Source organism: Aythya marila, assembly GCF_965140915.1.
Source record: "Aythya marila genome assembly, chromosome: 2".
In the NCBI taxonomy this organism is placed as follows: Eukaryota; Metazoa; Chordata; class Aves; order Anseriformes; family Anatidae; genus Aythya; species Aythya marila.
The window spans coordinates 82,192,033-82,200,491 of record NC_139043.1 but is presented as its reverse complement, the minus strand read 5'-3'; positions in this window follow the sequence as shown (position 1 = coordinate 82,200,491).

Genomic DNA, 8,459 nt, shown 5'->3' with positions numbered 1-8,459 from the left:
CTGTGATTCTGTTCTTGCCAGGAGTCAATAAATTAATTTGTCTTTTTTTTTTTTCGTTTCCCTCTAACACTTCTATGTTTGAGTTGCTTCATAACTCACACACAACTTCAGCTTTGGTTTTTATTCTGCAGAAAGTCCAGCCGTTCATGTCAATCCCCATACATGGTGGTTGCTACAGCCAAATGATGGAAGAATGTGGCCCTGGGGAAGTTGTCTTACTGGCTACCTGGCTGTTTCACGGCCTGCAGCAAGACTGTCAAGTTAGATCTGCTCTCTTTGCTGAGACCATTCTCCACTGCAATTCAAACAACAGCAATTAAAAATGTCTTTGGATTTGCAATGTCATTTTAGCACATAATCACTACACTGTTACTTAGCTTCCATACAAGAAGATGCATGTATGTTGACAAAGTGTGTACATTTCTTCAGGGTATGCTGACTGCATACACAATCCCTACTATTTTTATTTTTTTTTTTCTGAATTCAGGGCTTGCAAACTAACAAAATGATATCTGCCCTTCCTTGCTTTCCCCCTCAATAGAAATACAGCAGTGGTGAAGAGGGGCATAGGGGACTGTTTATATGACCAAAGAAAGGAAGCCTGGTTTCCTAGGGTTTTGCCTCCGAGCTTAATTATGTGATAATTAATGAGAAAGACTTTAAGGCTTTTCCAACATCTGAGACACTCATAACGTAACCCGTAATACTCCTAATATGCTGAGTGAGTCGCTGGTGTCAAAGAGGAGTTTGGTTAACCTGTTCCTTCTTCCATAGAGCACTGGTACAGCCTCTGTCCTCCACATGGCCACCTAAGTGCATTACCTTGTTCCGCCTAGTGCCGTGGAAAAGCTGGGGTGCTACACCCAGTCAAGCCAGCCAACAATTTCCAAAAGTACTTAGGGAGGCCAGGACAGGTGGAGGCTGAGGAGAAATAAAATGAGAGAGGAAGAAAGAGAAGTTGAAGACAGCAGGCAGACACACAAAGGAATTGACTGCAATGTCTCGCTATGGTGCCAAGTTTCAAAGCCTCCTTAGGAATAGGAGTGGCCAACTCGGGGCTTTCTTTAATTGCAAGCCCGATCCCTGCCAGCACCTTGCAGTCTGACCACTGGTAGAGCAGGCCACCTACAGAAACCAAAGCTTGCCTGCCTGCACACCTCCTGCTTTTTCACATGGAGCTTCACAGCAGATGTTCTCTAATTCACGTCCTCTCTTTTCCTCTGAGCTGATGTATCACTGTTTCCTGCCCCTGTGTGCTCGCTGTCTGATACTGGGCTGCGGCTGGTGTTATGGTGTGCTGCCATCAGCAGCTCAGCCAGGGGAAAGCCATCGCAGCCAACTTCTGACATCCTTGGAACAGGACCGGAGGGCTGCTGAGGAGGATGGCACCACCTGCAGAAAGACTGGCTTGGAAACGTGTTCAAATAAACAAAATAGTAATCAAAACCTTTAGTCAAAAAAGTATTTGCAGCAGTTCTGAGAAGCTAGAGGTTCTAGTGGTGGCAAGATACAGCACACAGAATAGATGGCATCCTTTCAAAATAACTCGCTGTACAAGTTAGAAGTGTTCCCCAGAAGTCTTCGCCTCTTGTCCTGGAAGCTAATATCCCAGAGAGACTGCAGAGATAAAGTTCAGGGAGGGGAAAATATCTTTATTTGGTATTTAATAAAGATATTATGAGTCTATTTGAGTAAGAATGGTCTGGGATAGTTGCTACATGGCTGGCTATGACTCCTGCTCAGCCTCCAGAACATTTATGGATGGGTAGGGATGGCATTTGCCTGTGAAAGAGAACATCTGTTTCTGTTTGCATGATGTGACTTTTCCGGTTGTGGTGTGGCAGGGTAAGTAGTGCAAGTACTTGATTAAAGTTGAATCTTCCTCTTGAGTCTGTAATGTTTGGTTTGACAAATAATCAAGAAACATATTTTTCTCTGTTAATCAACTTCAAGAGTTGAGAGGGGTAACCTTTCACAAGGCCAGGACACCATCTCTCAGTTTAAAAAAAAAAATAAGAGGAAATGGTAATGCTTTTTTTTCCATCAGTTCAGATGTGAACTGTTTCTGTACTGAAGTGCTTCACGGAAATTCTTTATCAGCTTTGTAAATCTATTCCTAGATAACCTATTTTTTCTAGTAATCTTGTTTTTATAGCTTTTCTATCACACATCAGACCCTGTGTTAGGAAACAACCATTGTGATAAATCTATTGAGATGTGAAGTGACTTAAAAAATATGTATATATATAGTATTACAATCACATGTGCGTGCTGTGGAATCCAGTGGAATTCCACAATATGGAAGCTGCAGTCTGTGTTCTAAAGTGTTTTTGTGTTTGTTTGTTTGTTTGTTTGTTTTTTGTTTTTTTTTTTTTTAGAGCTATTATAGTCCTACGTAATGCAGGGTTTTATTTTCCATGGCTCACTTTGCTCGATGTCAAATATTGACTTTTTGCCCATGTTAGGTGGTGAAGTATCAATTTCTACGATGTTATTTGAGCTTTTCCCTCAGATATATTTTATAGGTGCAAGAGAAAAGCTTTCCAGCTGGATGCAGGGGTATTAGATGAGGGATATACCCTGGGTAAATGTTGGAGGTCATCTGCAGTATAAAAGTGGGTTGTCTCAGCCATAAGCAGCTCTTGTATTTCTCTGTCATGCTGCAGTGTTGTCATGGGACACCTGCCATTTCGCCTTATTGCAGATACTTCTTGTAGTCACTGAGGCTTTTAAAAAATAAAAATAAAAATAAAAAAAATAAAAAGTCTTTCAAGTCCAGCCACTGGACTTGAAAATTATGTTATTTTACTGTGAAGAAGCTCTGCTGGATCCGATCCCCCAAGATGTCTGTTTATATTTCTCCCCTTATAAGTTCTTCCTTTCTATACATAGGGGACCAGAAGGGGACATCCCCACGTCCAAAGCACCCTGTCCTAGACACAAAGTGCTCAGGTGCTGAGAGCAGTTATGCTGGGAGGAAAATACATGTGATCCATATGATCCAGCATTTAAACAGGAAATCACTGTATACAAATTCATGTGAACTCCTGATTTTTCCCTAAAGATTTTTTCAAGCACATTGCATGTCCTAGCCTCCTTTTGAGGCAAATGAGCAGGCATTAGATCTTACATCTGTCAGAGCAATGCACATATCTCAGCTTCCTGTTCCTAACCAGATAGCTGGCTTCACACCCTGGAGCTCCCGTATCAAAAGTCAAAACCCTTCCAGACGTTCTGGACAGTGGTGTTTGGCTTAGCAAGGCTATCGCCGTAGTTAGGTGGTGGAGGTGAGAAGGCAGCAGAGGTCTCTGTGTTGCACAGTTAAACCCCAGACTGGTTTCTGACCAGGAAAATATGAGGTATGGCAACTGCCTGGAGCATGCTTGCCACTCTGTCAGCCACGTTTACACTGTTTTTTTGAAATGTGTCAATTAATTCCAAGAACAAGTCAAATATAATGTTAGATTTGGAGGGAAAGAAAAAAAAAAAAAGAAAAAAAAAAGCTTTTGGAGGCTATAGGTCTCTGTACAGAGCCACCGGCTGTTCAGCTCGCCAAATCTGCTGCCACCTGCAGCCTTATCATTGGCATTTTAGGCCTCCCACGAGTTTGACTATACAAATGTCTCGGTGCCTACTGAGCTGCTCATTTGCAGCCAACATATTGCCACTTAAAAGTAGTTGCTCGTTTCTGGCTGAGTTGCCCACTGGGCTTTGTAACAGCTCTCTGTGTTTGTTTGTTGAGCATAAAGTATTTTACTACCGGGTGTAGCTCTGTCTGAAGTCTGTCTCCTGGAAATATTTTCACTGAAAGGAAGTACAAATATATTATATTTACCTTGCCATGATGCCGTTTTAGTCATGCTGTTTGAGTCATGCTAGTACGTTTTGTGCCAGAATAGTACTCGAAGGTCAGTGGAGTAGGGACTGCTCCCGTGTTCACTTGAGAAAAATAAAAAAAATAAATACATAAAAATGTAGAGGAGCACAAATAAGGTTTTGCTTTTTTTTTCTTTTTTTTACTTATAAAATACAATTGGTGGAAAAATAGCTTCACCAGCAGAAGCTGGAGTTGTGCATTTGATACTTAGGTTAGATCTAATTTAGGAAGAAAGGAAGAAAGGAAGAAAGGAAGAAAAAGGAGCAGAGGAGAGAAGAAAGGAAATCCAGCACCATTATGCTTGTATGACCTGTAGAGGAGTGCTCCAAGGCATACTAGAATAGCTTACAGTGTATGGAGAAAGAAGCAGAATATCATACTAAGCTTTTTGAAACAACCCGAGGGTGAGGTATCTGGGGAACATGAGACACTTATTAGCAGAAGAGAGTCCAGGAGCGAGGCTCTTTACCATCTCAGAGCTGTGAGGCTATATTTAACAGGAGCAATGGTTGTACATTCTGTTCCTCATTGGTTTCCTGCTGTCTCTCTGCTATGGCAGATTCCTTTCTTCACAAAAATGGAAGTTTAGACGGTCTCCCTTTCATTTCTGCTCCCAGAAAATTTGTCATGCCTTTAAGCTGTTGTTGCTAAAGTAAGTTTATTAGCATATGTAGAAATCACTTAAGCTTTTTTAAACAAAGCTTGGGACATAAGGATCTAATTATGTGATAGTATAGTTGATAATCGTTCTAAATGTAAAACACCCCATAAAAAGTTGGTAGGAGCTTTGAGTATCTGCAAGCTGTCAACTATAAGTGCTACAGAAAATACCATTATTCTGATGTAACATAAACCCAGGTTGTTCAGAGGATATCATTTAATCTCCAAATGATAGGGAGGAGATAAAGGCAGAATCCAAGGGACAGTTCTTCTCTTGAGCTTAGGAGAGAGATTACTGCTTTGCTCTTCAATTGCTACCCAAAATCCACGCTTTCCTTCTGTCAAACGGCTGCAAGAGGAGGGTGCTGAGCATCCCCTGCAAGCAGGGGGATCCTGTTCTTATTTCCACTGCCTGAAAAAGGAGAAGAGAGTGCTGCTCATCCACACAGCAGGTACTGAATGCCCAGCTGAGCGGTCTCCATCACCATGGCATTTTCAGTATTTCTCAATGTTAATCTTCAAACTTCACTTTTCAGATGGAGAAAGCTTCCTATTCCCTTTCCCCTTTTTTAACAGGTGGTAGAAGGATTTGCTGAAGATACATATGATGTTGGCGAGTGCAAAAACAGAATTTCATCCTCTGGACTCCTGCCTCGCATCCCACCCCATGGGTTGTGATGCTGTTAGGAGATGGGGAGAAAAATGGCAAATAGAGCCAGAAAAAAATGGCAAATGGAGCCATTCTCTACCTCTTGTCTCTTCATGACCTTTCTGTCAGCTCTGTTGCTCCTTTGTGCACAGGCAGCTGTTTTCTCTCCATGGCCTAGAGTGTTACATCTGGCTCATTTTCCTGCTTGTTGCTAACTCTCCATCTGAAGGAAGTTCATTCTTTGCACTGAAGGCATTTCACATTTTGGGTTGGGGTGGCTCCTTCCTCTTAAAAGAATGAGCTCTTTTCTTTCCCTTAGTGATCCGGTTTTGCTGTTTTAACACAAAAACTGCAGTTCCTAGCAGAGAAGTGGCTCGCTCCTTCTACTTCGGAGGGGAAATACAAGGAGGAGGGTGCTCTGATTTGGTTCTGGAGTCTTAGTGCATCACTTACAGCTGCCAGGTCTTAAAATACTTACTTTTATTTGCAGCTAAGCACTTATGACAGTGAAACATAAATCTTTAGTTGTTGTTGCAAAGGCAGGCACTAACACTAGAAAAAAAAAAAAATCTGTGCTTTGCTTCTTTCTTTATGGAGAAATAGCAGAATATGGGGAGCTGACTTCTAAGGAGAAAGAAGCCATGCTACGGACTCTTGTTACAAGTAGGAAGTATCTTATTTACAAAGAGCTGTCCAAAAGCAAGGCCTGTCAGAGGCTTTGCAACAGGGATTCCTTTTCCCAGAGGTGCTGATCTCCTGTGCCCATACTCAGGGCACAGGGGGCAGCTCTGTGTTAACAACCTGCTTGATGCTTCCAAAATCCTAATCTGCCCAGAAATTAGCAGGTACTGATTAATAGTCTTCAGAAGGAAAAGAATAACCCATCATCCCACTAAGTCACCTCTTGTGCACCTGCACAGGACAGCACCTCTCCTGTCCCAGTCCTCTCCTGCCTGTGGCAGAAAGTTGCTGGCGATGAGGATAATTGTTCCTAACAGGGTCATTTTCTTCCAGGTAACAGAGAAGAGGGTGGAAGAACTTGTGATGGTGGGGCAAAAATGTCTACCTACAATTGGGGTTTGGGGGTTGTTGTCTCTGGAACCTTAGTCAGCTTCCAAAAGGAAGGGAGGGGACAGAAAGAAAGGAAGCAGCTGGCTTTGGAGCTCAGTAGTAGAGATGAAATTGCCTGCAACTCTGGGACAGCTCTGTTCATTGCATCTCTACAGTATTGGTGCTTAAAATATTCAGATAGCTGGGTGATGTTCTGACACAGCATGCTTGGGTTTCCAAACTGCTGGTGGAGGACCAAGAGCTTTCCTATAGTTTGCGAGCAGGGCAAGGAGCCTGCTGAGCTGTGGCAAAGTCAAACGCCGAGCTCGCTCTCTGCATCTCGCAGAACCACAAGGGAATGTCACGGGTAGGAGAGGCACGCTGATAACACCAGCCACAGAAGTGCGGGGGTGGACAAAGGAAATTTCCTCGTCAGCTTTGTGAACATGATAAAGAGTGCAAATACGCAGGCATGCAAACACTGGCTACTTAGCAAAACACAGCGACTCCGAGCCTGTGGGTTGTATTAGCCCAGGTGCTCACTGCCTCTGGCACGCCGAGCTTGCCGTCTTCCACTTTGGAGTTTTCTCCCCCTTTTCACCATGACCCTGCATAAATCTCATCAATGATCCTAATAAAAAAAAGCACAGGGTGTGTGGAGGAGGGATTTTATCCTGTTTTTTATTATTTTGGTGTGTTTGTGTGTAACTTAGTCCAGCTGCAAAGCTCAGCTGAGGCTTTCCTGCAAGGAAGGGCTGCTGAAGGTCTTAGTCTGTCCTCTTCTTCCTTTTGGAGCTCTGCCTGTCCCCTGCCCCTGTTGAAGCAGAGATGATCTCACTTCCCAAAACTTCTCCAAGTTCCTAGATCCCTGCGTCATACAGTTCAGAAACCCCAGTATTTTCACCATGCTCTAAAGATGCTCACAGGACTATAGAAGATAGATATATAGAAGATGTGCAGAGCTCATGCAAATATTCATGCCCCAGGACAGCAGGAAACTGAGGGAATCCATGCTTTTCCTGCTTGGATAAAGCATACAGAGTTGATAAATAGTTGATAAATAGTTGATAAACAGGTGAACCAGTCAGCCATGTTTGGTTGAGAAATACGTTATATGTGATAAAGGATGTGGAAATTCAAGAAAAGAGACTGAGTAAGCAGTGCTAACCATCCACAACTGTTTCTGGCAGGGGCAAAACAACCTACCAGGCAAAATGAATTAGGAAGGTGGACACAGACAAAAAACAAACAAACAAACAAACAAAAACACCCAGAAACAAAACAAAACAAAACAAAACAAAACAAAAAAACATCTTGCATAAAATACTTGCCTATATCCATATAAATACAGGCATATAGATACACAACCCACTTTCCCACCTGCACTTTCTCAAATATCCATCACTGTTTTAAGCAAATGCTCCTGATCCAAGGATGTTAATGGAGGCACATTTTCAAAATTAACTTAACAAAAATAGCATAATAAAAAAAAATAAAAATGTAGGCAGGGAAATCAACATTCCCGTGACAGGGAAAATGTGAGTCAGTAACCATACACATTCCAGCAATTTTTTTTAAATCCATCTGCAATGTGGTGCAACAGCCAACAGGCGACCAATCTGGCAAAGCAAACGGTTGCTTCCATGTCTGAAATAGGAACTTGTGGGCATTTTCAGAGCAGAAGACTGGATTTAGTGAACCTGTAGGCTGTGGCATTGCAATATATCTTCCTACAGTGTAATTAAGAAAGAATTAGTAGCCTTTGGCTGTTGAGAAACCGCTGGCCTCATTTATCTTAAAACAAGTCAGGAGGGGATAGGAAAGAATCTCTCAAAGGACTACTTTCTTACTCTTATTAAAACCCTGTATCTATGAAGTGAATTAATAGTATCATCTGTGTAAATTTTACTTTTATCCATGGTCCCCACCTTTTACCCATGGTCTATATCTTAAGGGAGATGGGTTGGTTGTGTGAACCACCTCTTCACAGTCCTGGTGTTTCTACAGAAGTACCTTGACTGTGTATGTTAAAGACATAGTAACCAAACATGACCTAGGAGTTGAAAGGAAGAGGCAGCACCGAGGCAGACTCTCTGAAGATTACTACTGCGATACAGCCCATGCATGGGTGGTTCATCACCGTTTGAGAGTCACTCCAACACTCAGACAACTTGGAAGATGCACAGAGAGGTAACAACTTGACCTTTACAAATAGCTGAGTTA